We start from the raw sequence: 6000 nt of genomic DNA, 5'->3' as shown, positions 1-6000 counted from the left end.
CAAGGTCTGCATGCAGAAGCAGGAGAACCCCAAAACAAAACGGGCAAAGCAGGTCCGTTAAAAAGACGAACCGGCGTCAGGGACCGAAAAGCCGAAGCCCAGCAGACACTGAAGTCTCCGAGGACCGGGCCGGAGGACCACTGCCCCGGAACCCACTGGAGGTGCAGTGATTTCTCTCCAAGCCTGCCCTTTCGGAACTGAGCTCCGCGCTCCGTGCAGCGTGCGGCGTCTCCCCAGGTGCCTCCAGGGGGCGTGCCCGTGACGCGCGGGCATGCGCGCTGCCGCTCGTCTCGGTTGCAGCAGCAGCAGCAGTAGTTCGTAGTGGGAGGAGAGCAAAGAGCCGAGCTGTCATAAACCGGAGGACTTTAACAGCACAGGGAGAAATATATACGTAAAACAGACACAAACACCGACCAAAAAATCAGGTAAAATAACCCAGCGCCCTGTTGAGCATGGCAACGGACATAAGACTGATCAATGTACCGCGATCGCTTTATGTTACCGACTTAATACCCCGTTGACTGCAAACTGTCTCGCTTTATTGTTATGATATGTGCAATACTGTATACATCATGATGTCAGCGCAGGGGGGTTATCTCTCGCTGATCCCCCTGGTGAAAACGTACGCTTTCATCCCTCATAACAGGCCCGCTTTAAGCCTTGTTTTGTTGGTTTTTTTTCTACCCCTCTCTTCCTTTCTGCCTTTTTCCTCTTGCGCCGTGGACGCGTCGTGTTCGTGAGGAAGAGGGGGTCATGTAATGGGGCTCATGACGAGAGGGGGCAGTGGGTTGTGTTGCTGTGCCGGTGGTGGTGGTGGAAGGGGGGGTACTTTGCTGTCATCGTCACCAGATAGTAGTATGGACACAACGAGGAGGACCTGCTCAGCGATCGTGTTTTTTTTTTTTTTTTTGGGAGTGTGTGTGTGTGTAGAGAGAGAGGGGGGGAGTGTGTTAGGACTCGGGAGGTTGCAGGAGAAGAGCTGCTTGCTGGCCGTGGCGCATTTTTATGACACTTGCTGTGTGTGTGTGTTTTTTTTTGGTCATACAGTTACGGCTTTAAACTTCACTAGTGCCGTCACTTTTGAAGGGGGTGACAAGTCACCCCCCCGCGTCCCCATACTGTATCTCCAAATGGATGATGTTTGTCGCCCCGCACAGCCTGGGCGACCAGAGGGGGTGGGGTGGGGGTCAACACTACCTGGTTAAGGGCAGATTTAAATGTCTTGCTCCGGGTTGACTCGTAAAGTCAGCGACGAGCTGCGAGAAGCGAAAGTAAACAGTCTTCGCCAGAGAAACGAGTCCTGTTCGCCCCCCAGCCTGGCGCTGTGCACAGTCACACGGCGTACAGCTTTACAAAAACAAAATATACCGCTGAGCTGGCTTCTAGGAGTTAAATAACTGAGAGTCACCGAGTCTCCCCCCACACGCCCCTTGAATTTTATCAATGATACCGTCGGGCGTTGCGTACAAGTTCAGCTGTAGCTGCGACACCAGAGAGAGGCAGAGCGATTGGTTAAGCAAGATTACAGCTGGGATCTTAGATCTGCCTGCTTTACCGTAACTTTGTACGGGGGGGGGGGGGTTTGTTTTTATTGCCTCTGTCGAGGTGTATTGCGTATGTCCAAGTGTGCCAGTCGGTTAAGAATAAAAGTTTGGCGTGTTTTTTTTCAGTCGAGAGAAGCACCAGTAAATGTTCTCGGGGGTATGTCAATACATTTCGGAAATGAACAATCCAAACATTCATTTAGCTCCTTCTTAGGGGAAAAAAAAATGCCCTGATGCGTGATGTGAGGTGTGCAAAGTGGATTTGAAGCAGGCTTATTTGAAATTGCTGGCTGCCAGCCGTGCTCTTTTCAGAAGCCATTTTGTTTACAGTTCGATGTGGTTTTGCTAGTTTAAAAGCATTATTGCAACTGCTGCTGCTACTACATCTAATTTCAATAACCCCTTTCCCCTTCAACTATTCGTGATTTTTTCCCCCTGTTGGACATACAACAAGGCCCTTTAACAGTATCCAAAGAGCCTAATGCACAGACTCTTAAGGATTCATATGAGACCATTGTCACGCTCTGAATAGTGAACAATGCCAGCACTGTATTGTAACAGTGACTTTTAGTTTGTGTTCTGTTACAAGTGAGGTTAAATTGTGCAGCAAATTATCAGTCTTTTGTGTATGTGTGAAACATCAGTCTTTTTTCTCTACAGTTTTTGGTTGAGCTACATTTCTACTGTATAGGAAATACAAAATAACCAACCTTTAGGTCTTCAAGCTTTAGTTTTATGAGCATCTACACATGACACATGGCCCTCCAATTTAAATAATGTTTTTGACTTTAGTGTATTTCTAATGTTATTGTATTCTTGCTTGTAGCCTAAAACAACAAGAAATGAAATAGGAAGTGCACTCCTCAATTCCATGTCAGCATTGAGTTTTCAGCTTTGTCATCATGAATAGGCTCCCAGATTTTAGTGTATCTGATTTAATCAGAGTGCTTCTTGTTTATGTGGTAGCTTTTAAATGCTTTTTTGATTGATTTGAAGAAAAAAATCCATAATGGTACTGTAAGCCCTTAAAGAAACAAGGTATTTTTTTCTTAATTTTCTTTACATTTCCTGTCTTTGAATGTTGAGCAGACTTTTTTTTTTGATACAAACTGAAAAATGTGATTTTACTGCAGCTGATATGTATGCATTGGTAATATTGATAATAAAATATCCTTAAAATGATCAATTTGGATTCTAGTGAAATGTGGTTATATGACAACATCTCATGTATTAAAAATAATATATTTAATAATGCATGGTTCTTTTAGTTTCTGTTTAACCAGTAGATTGCAGTAATATTTTTGTTAATATAATTTACTTGTTTTTTAAATGTTAAGTCCCATATTTTTCTATATATTATGAAATATGGTATATAATGTATATTATGCATATACTAGCATTTGAAGGTACAAGAATTTGAAGGTGGAAATAAAATAATTATATAATATTAGAAAAAGTCTTATGACTTTTGTTTTCTGTTTAATATTTTTTTAAATAACTCAAACAGAAAAAAAGCTTTGCTAAAAGCTTTTTAAAAAATCCAAAATGATATAGTTGAAAATAGGTCTTACAGGGTATTTTTGTGCCACACCATGCTGCAACAGCATCTGAAATAAGTGACTTAGACCTACAGTATTTTCATCTGAGCTAAGATGACTCTAAACTTTATAGTCGTGTCAACTCCAGTGCAGTTTACATGAGAGGAAACCAGAATATCCTTCAGGATCTCACCTCCGTCTTTGGCTCAGGGTAACCTAATATAATTCTGCTGAAACCCAAACATTTAAGTGTGTTCTGTGCATTTTAGGGTTTATGCATAAAAAGTGTGTGATGTGCATTTGATTTTAAAGAGCTATTGTAGTTTATCTGTGTGCAGCTACATTTCTATGCAGCACACCTTTTGTGCTATTATGTATCATGATGATGGCACAGTGAAACAACAGTGAAAACATGGTAACTCATAGATTGCCATAGTAAAGTAGTTTACCTTTGTAAATATTTCAAGAGATACAGTATATGCCAGTGGTGGTGTATTAAAAACAACATTTTTTTTCCACGTAGGTCTGTGCTCTCACCTGTCTGACGATTCTGAAGAGACATTAAAAGGAAGGAAGCAAAGGTATCTCAGTCACTTCAAGTTGCTGTAAAAATAATTTTAATTCTTCATTTTGTCTGGGAGGGTATGCAGTATAATTACACAGCCTAACCTCCAAGGTGCACAACTAATCCAAAACATTATTTTTTTCAGTTAATTTAGGTGAGGAATTTGCATTGGAGACGAGAATTGCATGTGAGTCTGTGGAAGAGATTAAGGTTGGTGAATAATAACACTGTAGTATTATCATTATTATTCCAATGTGAAATGCGTCAGTGAAATTACATGTATATTAGAGGTATTGCTTGTTTTAGGTCAGTATAAGAGACAGGGTAATTAAGTTTTGGGTTTTAAAGCGATTAATTATAAGTTCTAATAATGTACCTTTCAGCGTGTTTGAAAATCGTTTTACGAACAGCTCCTCCTCTATAGATCAGTACTCGCACCTCCGGTCTTTACTCTTAGACTGGCGCCCCCTGCAGGTGCAGAGTAGTCATGTGATCTGTAGAGTCTGTGGTCTGCTGCGACTGTTACCATAATAAGCACATTTCTGGCAGTGGGTGGATGGATATTCTCAGAAATAAGAAGTCTTTAAATTGGTGGATTTTAAAATTAGATAATTAATTCATGCTGCATCAGTCACCACTTGTTATATTATTTTCCAACTTCTATCACAGTGCAGGGAGTGGCCTGTACTGTTCGAACTGCCATGTTACCATGATTTAAGCCTGTTCACTGGCTGTTCTGTAGTTATGTAGTTCTCCTTGTAGCACACTAGATCTCTGAGCTCTATTGATCAGCACCCTTGCTAGTTTAATCCCGGCTTGCTGTCAGGGTGGGCCCCTGTTTTGGAGTTGCTGTGCACAACACACATGCAAGGCGAGAGAGTGAAAGCACCGATGGTGGGTGTGAAAGTAGTACCAATATTAAAATGTTAAAAAACAATTCTAAATAAAAATGAAACAAGCTAACGTTCGGTTATCTGTGATATTGATTGTGGAACGTTCCATTTTGAAGAGCAGAATATGGAATATGAAGAAAACATAGATCATTTATTTTTCCAAAATGATAGTTAGTGCATTGCTCATTAAAATGTAAATCTGTTTGAAATGCAGACGATGCATCATTATTATTGACCATAACACTACTTTACAATTGAATATTGTATTGTTTGCATCACTAAATTTTATCTGATAATACATTATTTAAAGTTACTCCAAAGTGAAGGGAAAACCATGTATATGTTGATCTGATAATTATGCTATTAGTTGTTTTATTTTTAGTTGTACAGGCAAACTTTACATTTGCTGTTCATCTTCCTTTTCGGTGATCAAAATTTGATCTTCCAAGCATGGTCAAATGCAATAGGTCTGCTGCACAAAAACGTGAACTGCGCTCACACTGCCCCCTTAGTGCTACTCCACTCCCCACTTTCTGCTTTTAAGCACCCCTAAAATGCATGCATCAATTCTTTGACTGCCTCAGTACTCCAGTCTCCATTTCCTCCCTACTGGCACCATGGATCTCAGGAGCTGAAAGTGCTAAATAAATAATATCAAGATGGGCCAGAATCCGGCAATGCCAGGAGAGGGAATGCAGAGACTCGCAGACTGGATTAGAGCCATCATCCAGCAAGAGTGCTAAATGTGAACATGGAATAATCTTACTGTATGTGCAATAATGGAGAAACTGGAATAAACCCATTTACTGAATTTAACAACCTCTAAAATCCCCAAACCTGTAAAACAGAGCCCATAAGCCCCCCAAACAGAGCATATAGAGGGTACTACAAACTCCATACAATATTATACATGTCAGATCAAAGAACCTTGGTGAAGGATCATTCAATAGCTCCAGGATTTTTTCGAGGCCGAATTTGTGTTATCCCAAATATTGTTGGAAAAGATGACTATGTCTGCAACATTTTCATTCCTATTCCAGATAATAACCCCTGCAAGGGGCGTATGTGAAGTCCGTAACAGCAAGACTAATTGGAGAAGCCAACACTTTTGCTTCACCCCTGATATCAGATAGATATACATTGGAGGAGATGACACAGGTGTGCAGAACAGAGACATTAGTTTAGAAAGAAGAGCCCAGAAGCCTGTACTGGAATTCTAGGTCCTGCAAAAACTGAAAGCCATCTTCATTGAGAAAACGATATCTGTAAGATTCTGAATTCTTTTGTCAATTTATTGTGAAAAAGGCAGCAAAATATGCCAAAAGGGCATTTTACGTGTTTTCAGTGATTTCATTAGTCTTTCAATTAAGTGCCAGTTCTTAACTAATTATGTAATTATGGGGTCTATCATGTCTAAGAGTCTAAGTCTAAGTCTACATGGTGAGACCACATGGGCATGA

At 40.7% G+C, this 6000-nt stretch overlaps 1 protein-coding gene across 6 annotated transcripts in view; it reads left to right on the top strand.

Moving 5' to 3' along the window:
• The first annotated feature begins 275 nt into the window (after nucleotides 1–275).
• kdm4c (lysine (K)-specific demethylase 4C) overlaps nucleotides 276–6000 on the top strand; it is a 209372-nt gene continuing 203647 nt past the window's right edge. For 2 of the 6 annotated variants that reach the window (XM_015345788.2, XM_015345785.2), the window contains exons 1-3: nucleotides 277–425; nucleotides 3606–3663; nucleotides 3793–3857. The gene's annotated coding sequence lies outside the window, so the exon portion shown is untranslated. Of the gene's footprint in view, nucleotides 426–3605; nucleotides 3664–3792; nucleotides 3858–6000 lie in introns of all 6 variants that reach the window. The other 4 variants (XM_006630063.3, XM_015345789.2, XM_069192399.1 and 1 more) reach the window with 3 other exon arrangements.

Source organism: Lepisosteus oculatus, chromosome 1 (assembly GCF_040954835.1).
Source record: "Lepisosteus oculatus isolate fLepOcu1 chromosome 1, fLepOcu1.hap2, whole genome shotgun sequence".
NCBI lineage: Eukaryota > Metazoa > Chordata > Actinopteri > Semionotiformes > Lepisosteidae > Lepisosteus > Lepisosteus oculatus.
Note: the sequence above shows the minus strand (reverse complement) of the source record. Positions and strands in the feature narration are given on the sequence as shown.